Genomic DNA, 15705 nt, shown 5'->3' with positions numbered 1-15705 from the left:
AATTTCCAGGAGTATCCAGAATCTTTTATCGACACTATCATCGAAAGAACTCCTAAAATTTCCCAAACTGATGAAAGCGCCGCAAAAGATCTAGGACGAAGAATAATAGGAAAATTTACTCAAGGTGGAGCGTATGATCATAAACTACATCATAGTCGATTAATCATGGACGAGGCCGAATTGGATCTTATTGTCGCTGATGCCGCCACGAATAATACGTTTTGTACCCGCGAAGATGTGTTTCTGTCAAACGGGGAAAAATTAGGAACTGTTTTTAGTTATATCGACGGAGAATCATCTCAGTACACACATTTGAGATCTTCGATGCTAGCTTATGTATCAATAAACCTATTGTCGATGATTAATAGGTTTCCCGTTGACGCAGTGAGAGTTGCAACGGATTCATTCTATATCGATAAAAAACACTTAGCGGCGTTGAATAAGGTTATACCGAATGATCCATCGTGGGGTTCATGGAGAATAAAAAATGAAATGTTGCATGGATATTGTGAATCGGCTGATGTTGAAATCGAGGATGAATATCGCGGCGCAGAAATATCTGGGAAATTTTCAATTTCTACGACAACTTCGCTGCCGCCGGTGCACGATCCTGTTACAAGACACAAAACAGTTTATCTGAACGGTCCTGGTGGTTCTGGTAAAACAACTCGAGCGATTGAATTATTTAGAAACTCTGACATGATTGTGCTAACACCCACACACAGACTTGCCAGGGAGATGAGACAACGGGATGTTAACGCGTGCACGTATCACAGTTTTTTCAAATACAGCGGCGGCACGTGGACACCTGAACGAATGGGAACGAAATATATTCCCGAGAAAATCATCTGGGATGAGATAGACACTGTGCCGTTGGATACATTAAAACAGTTTCTGGATTGGCTGCTAAAGAAAAATACCGCAGTGGTGATGTGCGGCGATCATGGTCAACCACCCCCATTTACAGGTGAATCTCCACACACGTGGCTGAAAACTTTTGTAGATTATTATGAGGAAATAACTAACGATGTTAGATCACTCGATGAAACGCTGAAAGAGTTTAAGGCGTTGATCAGGCTACAAACCAATAAAGTCCAATGTGAGATAATGCGTGAAATAATTCCAGAAACGTCCCTGGGCGACTTTTGGGAAACGTGGAAACCAGGTGATTTAATTGTGGCAAGTAGAAAGATAGTCAGGGACACACTTCAGCAGCGGTTATTTCAGTTACATCAGAAGAAATTTCCCATGTTGCCAGTGCCGTTGTGTTATAGACCAGCTGATACGCGATTGCAGAATACCGACGTTGATATACCTGGGAGATCGGAAAAACAGAATTTAGTATTAAATGATATTGTCACAGTTGATATTGATGCTGTTGAACAGGCACTGAAAATGAGCAAATCCCCGTGGACGCTAGGATACGCTATGACCATCCACAGTTCGCAGGGACTAACTATTTCAGATACAACAGTTTGGATTGTTGATGATCGCATCGAGTGGTCAAATTTAGTTTATTTAGCCGTGTCAAGAGTAAGAAGGATAGGTCAGTTACGAAGAATTGTATTAGATGATGTTATCAACGACAGCATCAACAGATCAATCGCTGATGATACAATAAGAAAGAAATTAGCCGGTTACAAACAGAGCGACAAAAAAAATGGCAACGAGTTTGATCTCGACGAAACATTTATTATACAATTACAACAACAGCAGAATAATCACTGCGCGAGTTGTAATTGTTTATTGCTGTGGCAGTATTCGAAAAATAATCCAAGGCAATTTACCGTAGATAGAATAGATAGTAATCGCGGTCATACGCGTGAAAATGTGATGTTGACCTGTCTTGAGTGTAATCGACGCAGAGGTGCTGCTGCAGTTATTTAAGTGATCGAGGTGGTAATTGTGTATCCGCGGGGATCACCTGAAGTTGCTCGCGTGTGAACCCACGCTGAGGAGCAGTTGAATCTAATCTGTAGATTGCGTTTCTCCCAGTTGATCTGGTTATGCTAGATATCTTGTGCGTGGTAACACTCCATGTGGGATCGGTTGCTCTTTTTTTTCCTCCTTCGAGTTCGCCGGGTTCGTATAAATACCTAACGGTGACATTACCCAGCAACGGGGACGCTAGCGTCGTTGGCTGCGTTGAAACACGTTCACTGACGCGGGGTATATATTTTTTTGTGATTGCATTTACAGGTCTCATGTTTGTTGTTCTGGTAATTTCATTATTCAGTGCGTGGATCACGTTTGGCAGTCTTGCAACCCATTCACGAGATCGTGTATCGTAAATGAATTCCCTCGCGTACTGGTATCCGAATAATCTCTCAGCGAGTGTTCTATTAAATCGCTCAACAATTGCCTGATCCCGATGAATTTCAGTATGTCCTCGTCGTATGGTAACGTTATGCTGCTTTGTCAGTGATGACACCGCGCCCTGAAATTCTTTACCAGGATCAACTTGTAATAATCGTGGCCAGTTTAGAGGTCCTCGCTGATAAATTCGCGAAAACGCAGAGGCGACTTCGGACGCTGTTTTAGTCGCTAACGGTTCTGCTTCTTTGTATCTACTAGCAACATCAACTACTGTTAGCGCGTATTTGTATATTTTTCTGCGGACAGTATCATGAGGCAGGAATAGTATGTCAGCCTGATGAACTTCATTGGGGGTACTAACATCAAAATGTGCAAAGTTGATTTGTCGAGGTGGTGGTAAGTAGATTTGCCATATTGCTTGTTTTGACAGCCATTTTTTGGCAACCTCGCGTGTTACTGATGCCGCGTTGGCGAGTTTATTAATTGCTGAGTTACCTCTCCAGTATCCGATTGGGGAATAATAAATCGCTTGCATGGAAACACTAGCGTTGGAAGTCCTTGGACTTGTCTGCATCGTTATTAATTATCCAGCCCCGATTACTAATTTAGATTTCATCGCTGATCTTACTAACCAATTAGCGAGTGACTCCCTAAATGATTTATTTTTTATGGCGCTTAGTGCATGAATTAATTTCACATCCGCGATATGCCTGTCTTGTAGATCTTTACTTCGATAAGCAATATCATGTATGTGACACGCTGCGTCGATAGCGTTTATCGGATACTCGCCGGGTTTGGGCTGATCGTTGCTGTCAAGCCTGATATCTAGTCGTGTTCCCGGACCGCAGTAATTGTATCCTGGGAGATGCTTTTCTCCGGGATACTTTCCCCAAGGGGTACCTGGAAGTCGTCCGAGGGCGGCTGCAATGTCACCTCCGCTGACTTTGTCAGGCTTTTTTTTTGAAATCTAAATTTTTTTGTGCCACATCGCGTACACGTACCTGAAGTTGCTAGTCTGTTATTTTTTGTTGTAACCGTTGTTAGATCATTCGTAGGGGTTCGTGCCCGACACTTCACACAATATAGATCCATAATTATTATTCCTTATATACAAATGGAGATCACTGATTTTTCTGCGACGCGAAGGAAAGAACCAGTCAAGCATAATTCCGTGCTACCAAATTCTATCAGAATGATCATCATAGGACCGTCAGGATCAGGTAAAACGCAACTGCTACTGAACATGATAATGAAGTGGATGAAATGGGATAAGCTGTATTTGGTAGCACCATCTGTAGACGATCAGCGATGCTATAATGTTATAAAAGATTTTAATGAGAGTGCAAAAACGCTGAGCGACGAGGATGTTGTTGAATTTATAACTGATATTGAAGAAGCTCCGTCCGTGGAAGACCTCGACGGGGGAATAAATAACCTAGTAGTGTACGATGATGTGATGCTGGACAAGCAAAAAAATCCTGCAAGAATATTTTCACGAGGTCGTCATAAAAACACCGATGTGATTTATGTTACTCAGCGTTACACACAAATTCCAAAAGTAATCAGGGATAACTGTAATCTTCTTGCTGTGTTTAATGGAGTTGATGTTCACACGCTGAGAAATATTCATCAGACATGGTGTAGCGGCGATATGGATATTAATAAGTTTAAGAATTTCTTTAGTCACGCTCGAAGAAACCAGCATGGATTTGTGACAATAAATTTACACGATCCCAGAACAAGATACCGTATCGGACTTGATACACTGTATGGTTAACATAAAAATGTTTTCTTGGCGCGTTAACGCGCTCGGAAACTCATTTCGTAGAGCAGCAGAGGGGGCGCAAACTACACCTGATTTTCAATGATACCTCACCGTGGAAATTATCAGATACGAGTCGGATTTATTGAAGTAACTCGCGCGCCAGCGGAAATGCGAAGCATTTCTCAAGGACATTTTTTTTTGTCCTGTATTCTGAATAGAAGGGTTTATTTGTCGAAATAAGCCCTCTATCGGGAAAAGTTTCCGTGAAAGGGTTTATTGTGAAAATAGTTTCGGTCTGTTCCCCCCCTCTGCTGCTTGTGACTATGTCCTTGACCTTACAGTGCAACAGGGTAAGCTACCACATTATTAGGACTGCTCTGGTGGCCTGGCAGTTAGAGTGTCCACCTTGGATGTGGGATGTCATGGGTTCGATCCCCAGCAGAGTCATACCAAAGACTTACAAAAATGGTACTAACAGCTGCCTCGCTTGGCGCTCAGCATCAAGTTAGTGTTAGGACTGGTCAGCCTGGTGTCAGGATAACATGACTGGGTGGGACATGATGCTACATGTCTGTGGCATGATGCCTGTACTAGACGTCACTATAAATTGTCAAACTGCAGACAGCGTAGCGATATGACTGAAAAACTGTTAAAACTATGTTAAAAATCCAAATCATACACACACACACAAACACAGCACATTATTATCATTCATAGTAATCTACACCAAGTATGACAATAATCTGTCAAAAAGAATAAAGGGAATATTTGCAAATAAAATTCTTTTTAAAAAAAACAAGAAACTACTGACTATGACTGCTATTTCTTGTCTCCCACCATTGTGGACTTGACTAAATGATTCATGGTAAGAATAAATTTCTACCTGGTACCTGTCAATCTTAACAATCGGTTACCTGGGTACCCAATCAAAGGGAAATTGTATTAAATGTGAACCTGAACTGCTTTGTTGTTAGGTTCACACATGCCAACCTCCAAGAGAGGTATAAGCATAATTTATTACTAATATAGCAATCTATATATTACATGCCATAATTACAGAAAACTATATGAAAAAATACAGATTAATTTTTTTAACATAATTTACATCCGCTTCTTACCTGGATCTGCAGTTAATTTTTTTTCACAAATTGGATAAATCTATGTGGATTAGTAGTTAGTAAAAGAATATAGACACGAAAGAAACAGATAAATTATTTATGCATAACACTCACTTTAACTAGTCTACATGTCTACAGTAACTTTCGCAAATAGTCATAAGTCCACAAATGATGACTGTTGAAGTATTGTCGACTTGACATGGTTCGTCCCTTAACAAAGGTGGGGTGCAGCATTTTTTAACATTTAACAAAATCCCTTCTCCTCAAACATTTTCAGTCATATATCATCCAACTGTCACACCGAAACAGCCTGTTCTTTTATGTTATCTGGAGCCATTTATTTTTTGAAAAGAGGTCAGCTATGTATGTAGTATTAAAATAGGATGAATCTATGACAAGTGGTTTCATTTTGTTTATTTTTTCCTAACATGGAATCAAAAGTGCATGTTACGGTAATCAAGTTTTTGTGTTGCCTTTACCATGAAAATAGTATGCCTGAATTACCGCTTAAAAAAAAAAAGAAAAAAAAAAAAAGAGTCCAGTAAACAAACGCGTGAACAGTGGCCGACTTGAACAGCTAGTACTCACTCCAAGGCCACAAACGAGGAAAAATGGCATCACACATTTATACTGTGCTTCTTTAATCTGAATTGAAACACGTATTTAAATGTTATTTCATCAAATATTTCTTAATCAGTACTTACTGTCACTGTCAAAAAAAGGTAATGACCTAGTAATGTCATCAGGATCTCAAAAAAAACCGCAAGAAAAATGGCGCATGAACCATGGACAGACACAAATTTAGGACAGTCTAGCTTTAAATATCAGTGTTGATTCTTAAATAGGTCACGCAAGAAATGAGGTGTCCACCCTTGTATTATTATACAGTACATGTATGACAAGTCAATTGTAAGCAATATAATATGAGCCACTGTGATGAAGAATAAATGAGCACACGACACAAGCCTCGAATTGTAATCATTATTTTGTGTCTCAATCTGAACTTGGAACACTTTTAACAGGTACCCATTTGTTCATTTTATTACCCAGGTTATTATTAATGGGCAGGTTTCCGGGTATCTATTGGCATCTTTAATTTCAAGCCTAATTTTGATAAGTACCAATGGCCCAGTTTGATAAGCAGTTTTGGTGAACTTCCAATGGTGGCTTATTAATACTACAAGAACAACAATGTGGCTTCCTAAACTCTTTTACATTGAAGTGCATTCTCATATGCTCCAACCTTATAAATGGCATAAGCAAACATAATGAACATGGTCTCCCTATTAATTTGAGATAAATTTCACATCAAAATGTGCTTTTTTTTTCTCGCCCTATCAGACCACAATGATGGTCTCTGTAATCAATTTTTATTACGTGAACAAGTTTAAAGTTTATAGTATGGTTCATCATTACCAGACACCCTAAATTCAAACAATCAATGTAATTTTAAGCCCTTTTTAAAAAATCAATAAACAATTACTCTTGAATTGTTGCATACCAACTTTATACAATTAATAATTTTTGTTAAATGATTGTTTTAGATCACTAACCTTTAAACCGAATGATTGAACGACAACTATATGTATCTCAGGATGGTTTTCAATCAGGAATCATTTTCCCTGGGTTTGTATTGGCTTAATCTTGCTAACAACCTGAAAGAACAAGAAATACGTAATGAAAATTGAATCAGAATATAAAACAACATCACAAACAAAAAGTGCATATTGAGACAAATCAATAAATAAATTTTGGGAGTGGAAACATAACTAGCATAAATGTGAGTACATTGCTACTAAGCTTTTAATTGTCTCCAGTAGCCACTGTAAATGTTAACATCATCTGATGATCCAGAAATTAAGTTCAGCTTACCACAGTAGTGTTATACTCACAATCCAAGGGTCTTGGGTTCAATTCCCACACAGATCACAATCCAAGGGTCTTGGGTTCAATTCCCACACAGATCACAATCCAAGTGTCTTGGGTTCAATTCCCATAAAGATCATAATCCATGGGTCTTGGGTTCAATTCCCATACAGATCACAATCCAAGGGTCTTGGGTTCAATTCCTATAAAGATCATAATCCAAGGGTCTTGGGTTCAATTCCCACACAGATCACAATCCAAGGGTCTTGGGTTCAATTCCCACACAGATCACAATCCAAGGGTCTTGGGTTCAATTCCCATACAGATCAGCTGTCTATATCCTTTGGAAAAGCATCTAGCTCCCATTTTCTTCTGCATGATATGGCCAATAATGTGCCATTAAAACCAACCAAATCAAATTACTTGATGTAACTTGACGGCATTGAATAATCATGGAGCTGTAGACAGTAAAACAAGCAATTTATACATCAAGGATTACCTTTATTAGCCAATACAGATGAAGTCTATTTTCAACCAGTGATAATGTCACTAATACTTACTGGTGGCAACACTGTAAGATATAAATAGCAATGAAATAAGTTCTGTAAAGTGAAATTTGTGTTTTAGTTGTATAATTTAATTTGGTTTCAGTTTAATAATCATAAATGTGATGTGCCTCTTGTATTCCAACATGAAAAATGTCAATCTATAGTTACAAACATGTCAATGGGCATTTCTGTGAGAACCTAATTAACTGCCAACCATGTTTTCATCTCTGATCTGTGGATGTCTCAATTAAATTTGGAAGATATTATGATGCTATCTTCAGAACAGAAGAAATAATGCAGAGAAATCTCCTCTAGAACAAATCCAGATACAGGCATGAGGATGAATGCCAACAAAATCTATCACATTTTTTTAAATGCAAAAGATTGGTGTGACCACAAGTACTTGCATTTATTAGTGAAGAAGGAAAACTACAGTAAAACCTGTCATGCGCGACCTCTGCTATGAGCGACCACCTGTCATTTCCGACCACAATCGTAATGCACGGATCGATTTTACTATATAAACGCTCTGTTATGAACGACCACCTGCTGAACGCGACCAGCGACCGCGATTTCTTGGCAAAATATGCATTTTGACACTGCTATGAACGACCGCATCGCCAAAAAATCAAAACAGATTGACACCACTGACCTTAACTTAATCCTTTGTAAACACTAGAGCTCGGGATAAATGTAGTATGCAAACAAAGTGCACATTAAATAACACTATAGTTGAACAACCATATATCGGGATAAACACCTCTAACCATCATTTAATCCTTTGTAACAAAGACTGCATAAATAGCAAAGATTGCTCTAATAAAGTATTTAAAAATAATTTGTCTTACCAGTTTTGTGAAATTTACAACTCCAGCGTACGGTGTCATTTGTAAACTGCAGTAAACCAGACTAAAGTACATGTCACTAACCGCCATTGTAGTGCCGAAGTCATGTGAATAGCCAGTAAGAGTAACATCAAAGGGAGTAATGATGGATATACGCAGTCAATTTAGAGGTTTGTATTTTTTCTTTATCTGTATGAAAACTCACAAAACGCCGGTAGTCCTTATGTCCAAGTGAGAAATCGTTTGAAAGGGCTTCAGTGTTGGTTTGAGTACGTCGTTTGCTTTCCAGTTAATCCATAATGCCTGGACGGTGAATGAGCTCATTGTCTTTAATACTAGTAAGTGAGAATCATTTCCGGATTTTTTTAAAATTATTTTTTATTTCTTTTGTTAGTGTTTCACCAAGCCACAATCTGTTTACGTGGGTGCAGATGGTCGGAACATTTGTTTATCGAGCTATAACGCTGTTGATTTAAACTTCGTCTCAGAATAAATGTACAGTATTGTTTCCTGACGAGTTAATTATGTCTTTTGGTTTCATTCATTGGTACATAATATATATTTATTCCACAATTCCCCAAAACCTGATCAAAACCGATAGTCTTTATAACGTCAACACTAATAACAACGGCAGAATCTCCGCTGAAAAAAAGAAAAATTTTAACACTGGAAGAAAGGATTAATGTCATTGAAAGAAATGAAAAAGACGAGACCACTCGCAAAATAGCTGTCAGCTTAAGCGTCCGTAAAACGCAAGTTCAAAATGTAATCAAAGACAAGAAGTCCATTAGAAACGAATGGCAGAAAGGTGCACAAGCAAAGAGGAAATATGCCACGGCACGACGGACAGTTTACGGAGATCTGAACGAGCGAGTATGGGAGTGGTTTTGTGTCGCAAGGAGTAAAAACATACCAGTAAGTGGGAAGTTGATTCATGAAAGGGCAATAACTGAGATACATGTTCAGACCAAATAGCTGAGTAAAACATGTCAACAAAGAAGTATAATGGATTTCTTTAAAAAAAAAAACAAGTGAATAAGTGTATAAAATAAGATATATACATCATATCTGTTAATTTTTTGTATATATTAATGTGATGTTGAAACATAAATTTTATTCTCGTTTGATAGATGTATATCTTTATTATATAAAGATATTTTGAGAGGAATGCATGCATTATTTAACAAGATTCATGAATAAAGGATATGATACATGTACAGTGAGTATGGGTATTATTTATTTTTCAACAATGCTAACTATTGACCCTGAAAACCAGTCCATTTTCACACACCTCTTATGAGAGACCACCTGTCTTGAGAGACCGCTTTTGGTTGGCAGAAGGGGCGGTCTCTCATAACAGGTTTTACTGTACTGACAACACAGTCCTATTCGATAAAATATTTTTGTTTTAAATTTACACAAGGTGATAAACTAGAGTGGTTTGAAATCTGGCCCATCGCTGATTCTTTCCTTATTTATTCCATTGGTACCTTTATTAGCTGGTTCAATATCTCTGCTTAAAATTAGAAACTCCAAATTTGCTCCCAATGCATAATTAAAAGAGGGACAGTTCCAGGATGTCATCTTAAGGAGGACCTCCTCCTTTGTCAAATAAACAAGGGAGAGCAGAAAAACGGAAGGAGAGGAAGAAACGGCAATGTTTCAATATTTACCTAACACTTCAATATCTGTCCACTTTCTTAGAGCTCTACAGAAATCAAAAAATTAAAAGATGTCACCTCTATTTGTATAAAAATTAATCTGTTAATTATTTCTGAGCATACTTTGTTCTTTCTCTGTTTATGAATATTGTTCTGTTTTTCCTTTTGAAGGGGTATATGCATAGCTAGCTTTGTCTGCTTGAAGATGTTCGGAAATGGGTATTTATGACTGTAATGTACAACTGTCCAGTGCTCACAGATATTATCTTTTGGATACGTCTGCTCTAAAATGGAATTTGTCACTGACATAAGCTTACTTTCTCCAATCAGTCGTTTACTGACTACTATGCCAGATTTCTGATATGTTCCATAATGCTGTATTAGGGTTTTTATTCCCTCAATACCATAACCTGTGTGCAGAAAGATGGATTCAATTAAATATCATTACTTCTTATTTTCATTTATTTCCCCTTATTTATTCAGTTCATCATAACCCTACATATGGACACATGGTTTTGTAGCAGACAATCTGCAGGGCTAAACTGATTTGAGAAAGAAATGAAAACTGCATATTACTTTAATTGTATTTTAATTGGTATCAGTTTTCTGTACTTTCTACATTTAATTCACAATACCACTGAAAGGGAGATTGTCCGTCATGCTTATCTAACATGTATATCTGACTTGCATTTTGGTCTCAAGATCACTCACTGGTACCTCCATTAACACTTACTCAGCTCCAATACTTTGTGATTTGGAGTTTTAATGTAGCTTTAACAATATTTCAGTCATATCGCTATGATATGGTTAAAGCGTCCACCTCAGATGTAGGAAGTCGTGGGTTCGATCCCTGGCCAAGTCATACCAAAGACTTACAAAAATAGTACTAACAGCTGCCTCGCTTGGCGCTCAGCATTAAGAGGTTAGTGTTAGGACTGGTCAGCCTGGTGTCAAGATAATGTGACTGGGTGGGACATCATGCTACACACAAAACACAAAAGAAAATGCGGTGAGTGCTGTTTGTTTACACTTTTCGTTCTACATGCAAATTTGCTAAGAACAAGAACTCGGGTAAGAATTAATCATTTGTGCATATGAGAATGAGTTCAACTTTTTCTGTTTTAATTTATGCTACAACAAAGTTTTTTTTTAAATGTCAAGGTTTATTTGCCGTTCGTGCTTGTTGCACGACATATTTTGGCAAAATAACTATTGCTGAGCACAGTATGAACTATTCAATGTAATTACTTTAAAATATATTCAGAAAGAGAACAAAAGACAGAGATACCAGTAGATAGTGACGGTACAGAGTGATTGATAAACATAATAATAATATTGAGGACTTTGTATAGCGCCTAATATTTAGAAGCTCTAAGCGCTTTACAACATTAAACAACACCTTTAACATAAAAAACATATAATGATAATATTACCAAAAAAAAAATCAAACACCATGAAATTAGAAAATATTTAAGGTAGGAAACATTATTAGGTCTTTAAGTTTGTTCTTGCAGTCAAAATAAGTGAGTTTTAAGAGCACTGTTGAATGGGATCACTGTGTCGTTGTGTCTAAGTTCAGTGGGCAATTCATTCCATGTGGCTGGGCCCTGGTATGCAAAAGAACGTTGTCCACATGACTTCGTTTTTATAGTGGGAATAATGAGAATTAGGTTGTCTCTGTGCAAAGGCTGTTTCACTTAAATCTCCTTCATGCAAAGGTTATGTTGTGCACCTATCATTCATCCCCATCACGACACTCATCACTCCCTACCTGCATCTACCAAAGTCCTACGGTGATGGGTGACTGGCTGAAGCAATAGGTGGAGATGACCAGTGGGAGTTCTAGTCAGATACCTGCACGTAGGCGGCCCTTTGACAAGTGGTCGCTCTGCTCTGTATCCAGGGCAGCAGAACAGTTCGATAACATCCAGGGTGAAAGAGCAGACCTTTTAAGGACAGCACTGCTCACCCTGCATAAGGAGGGGCCTAGAAAAGGTGACCTAAAAAACCTGCCCTTCAAAATCTGGCCAGCTTGCCATGGCTGGCAAGATCATCCATATCTAAGGTCAACACCATCAAACAAAAAATTTCATCCATACTCTCATGGATAAAGAGAATGCTACACCTTCTTCTGGAAAAGAAAAGGCCAAAACAAAGACAGGATCCACGGAGTCAACCTGGTTATCAAATCAAATCTTCTGAAGCAGCATACGGACATGCCAGTTGGTATCAATGAGAGACTAATGAAACTGAATTCAATTGATTCATATTTTCTAATAGTCTTTTCAATTCCAATAGTTCCAAGAAATCTCAATAACTTTCAACTTCCAACGAAAAATGCCCCATCTGTGTTGAAGTTTCAAATGTACAGAGAAATTTGTTAAAAATCTGAATAGTAATTGAATAAATTTAGTTAATACTGTAAAATCTTTTCAAAAACAAATTTTGGGCCTACCATCGGGAAGTATTTTGCAGCATATTTAGACATAGTTTTCACTAAACATTCACCAACTTTTTGGGTCCAATATACACGAAATTCTCAAAGGACATGCCATTTCTTCCAGTCCAATGCGTTATACCCCACCAAAATGTCCCCATTTCATATTCTGGTCTGCTGTCCCCAAAATGCACAACAGCTGAAGGTGACATACTTCAAAGAAACCACCTGTTCTACAATGAGTGAAAGCACTAGCAACTGATTCACAAATAAACAATGCCTTTTTTTTGTTGTAACTACCAATGCCTGAAATGGGTGGGAATTTATGTTAACAGTTCAAATGTTGTCTCAACCTACCATGCATGTGATAAGTATTTCCCATATTTTATATCCCACCTTATTCCTTATTGTTAACTCATATATGCAAATAAAACTCTTTACTAAGTAGCGTATTTATTCCAAATTAGTTTTTGGGGGGCACATATGCTCTGTGATGTGTTTCTTCATTCCTTCTTTTAATTTAATGATGGTAATTAATACTTATACACGGTACATTAATGCCAGGTGTTGATGCATGTAAATTTCATTTGTAGGAATGATGATCCTAGTTTGCTTGTCAAGAAAAAATCTAGTAATCATTCATGGGATTTAGGAAGCAATTCACTATAAGCAAATGCAAGTAAAGTGGGGCAAAAACAAATTTCTGAACTCCTGGTTGGTGGAGCTGTACTTTGTGAAGCTAGCCATAAATGGGGGGGGGGAGGGCATTTCATTCATGAATGCATGAAACGGACGGTCGCATTATAGTCACTTATTTTATAGCGCAAAGTACGATCATAGATTTTAGTATTAAAATGTCATTAACTAAAGTTCCTTACAAAACTATTATTTGTAAAATAATATACATAACAGATTTGCTTAATACCTGATGTTTCCATTTTTTTTAAAAGATAGAAACAGACAGACAAACTGTAGATGTCAGGAAAGTAGATATTTTACATTTGATAATGCATTTATTTCAGGTGACAACAACCATACCTATGCACTAATGGTGATGCAGGATGCAAAGACCATGGAAGTAGTGCAAAACAGTCATGGAATGGTTTATTTTGTAATATTATGACTGTATTACTGTTGCCAATAAAGTAATAACTATCCCATCTTTTTCAATTTTCATTGCCTATTACATTAAAAGACTCGGACTTGGCCAGCATGTGATAAAGCCTGCCAGTAGCTTCTCATGGTTCAGTGGTTCTTTCTTGGGTTTTCTCCGAGTTCTTTCTATCTCTAGTGATGAAAAATGGTGTTAAACCCTATAACAACAACAACATCAATAGACTTGGTAAAATATTCACTTGTTCTGGCAACATTTTTTGAAAATTGACGACAAAATACTAAGGCTAGCGATATTTTTGGCACCAACTTTTTAAAAGCCAGGACCATCCCTGATTCAACGTTGTGAAACTCCAGCAGCCTTCCTCCCAGCTTAATTTCCAGAAGAGCCTAGATGACAAGCTGTCCACCAACGGACCTATACATGTAAATGCCTCCAAGAAATGGAACAAGCTCAGGGATATGATAAGAGAAACAACTATGGTGACTCTGGGCCCCAAGAAGTGAACCCATCAAGACTGGTTCGACAAGAACAACAGTGCCATTGAAGATCTGTTTGCCAGAAAGAACAAAGAATTCATGGAATAGCAGAATGACCCAAACTCCATCCCCAAGAAAGACTGCTTGAAATCCTATCAAGCTGAGGCTCAGAAAGAAATCCGCAAGATGCATGACTAGTGATGGGAAAGGTAAGCTAAGTTTAATGCTAAGCCGACACAAACAACTCCAAGGAGTTATACAATGCCATCAAGCCAATCTTCGGCCCTTCAGAGTGTGGCTCTGCCTCTTGCTTCCTGCAGTTGGCAGTACGCTAATAAAGACAAGGCTGGCATTAAGGACAGATGGAAAGACACTTTAGTCAGCCCCTAAACCTGCCTTCCTCGGTCAGCAAATCGGTTCCTGACCAAAAACCCCAGCAACCAACATACGACCAACTGGATATTCCACCAATGATAGAGGAGTTAAGGACGGCCATTAAACAAACGAACTGTGGCAGGGCAGCGGAGATGTACAAGGCTCACAGTCAACAGACTCTAGAGGCATTTCACGATGTGCTAATCAGTATCCAGATGGAAGAGAAGATGCCAGACAACCTCCACAACGCAACAAAGGCGAACCTCTATAATAATAAAAGCACACGAGTGGACAGCAGTAACTACATAGGCATCTCCATAGCTGGCAAAATACTTGTTCACATCATTCTCAACAGGCATATTGTGGCAGTATCAGAAAATAACCTTACCGAGTCTCAGTGTGGTTTTCACCCAGACCACAGCACCATTGATATGATCTTCGCAGTGAGACAAGTCCAAGAGAAGTGCCTTGAGCAAAACATGAATCTGTATGCTGTCTTCACGGACCTGACAAAGGCTTACAATACAGTCAGCCGAGATTCCCTGTCGGTAGTACTCAAGAAGCTTGGTTGTCCTCAGAAGTTTACCAACCTTATCTGGCTCTTTCGCGATGACATAACTGGAGAGATTCTTTCTGACGGTGAACCCTCTGAAAAATTCCCCATATCTAATGGTGTCAAATAGGGCTGTGTACTCACTCCAGTACTCTTCAACCTCTTCTTCACACAGGTACTGTTCCATGCCATCTGTGACCCTGGTATCTACATTAGATATCAACTGGATGGATCAGTGTGTGATCTCTGTGCCTAGCTGCAAAACCCAAGATGCTAAAAAGACTCATCACTGAAGCACTCTTTGCAGACGACTGTGCCATCACGGCCCATGAAGAGACTCACCTACAGGAAATTGTGAACAGGTTCTCTGATGCCTCCAATCTATTTTGACTCACAATAAACCCAATAAAAACATCATGCTGTGGCATTCTGCCGTCCAAGTAAAATAAGGATGGACCTAGATCGCATAATGCAGTAGTGTTTGAAATTGATGTAGATGAATAACAAATGATTTAATACCTAAACTGTCTTGTTTGAGATTTTGTTGGATCACTGAAATTTATGCAGAATCAGAAAAAATTGACTATGGTGATTCTATTGGTCCATGAATAAAATCCGAATTTCAAAA

At 38.3% G+C, this 15705-nt stretch overlaps 1 protein-coding gene across 3 annotated transcripts in view; it reads right to left on the bottom strand.

Moving 5' to 3' along the window:
* Positions 1–15705, bottom strand: part of LOC149792452 (nuclear transcription factor Y subunit alpha-like) — a 69863-nt gene that overhangs the window by 51730 nt on the left and 2428 nt on the right. For all 3 annotated transcript variants that reach the window (XR_016423570.1, XM_089971032.1, XM_089971034.1), the window contains exon 2: positions 6753–6854. The gene's annotated coding sequence lies outside the window, so the exon portion shown is untranslated. The remainder of the gene's footprint in view (positions 1–6752; positions 6855–15705) is intronic.

Source organism: Sinohyriopsis cumingii, chromosome 9 (genome assembly GCF_028554795.1).
Source record: "Sinohyriopsis cumingii isolate HCF-2022 chromosome 9, ASM2855479v2, whole genome shotgun sequence".
In the NCBI taxonomy this organism is placed as follows: Eukaryota; Metazoa; Mollusca; class Bivalvia; order Unionida; family Unionidae; genus Sinohyriopsis; species Sinohyriopsis cumingii.
The sequence above is the reverse complement of the archived record's forward strand: the minus strand, read 5'-3'. Positions and strand labels throughout refer to the sequence as shown.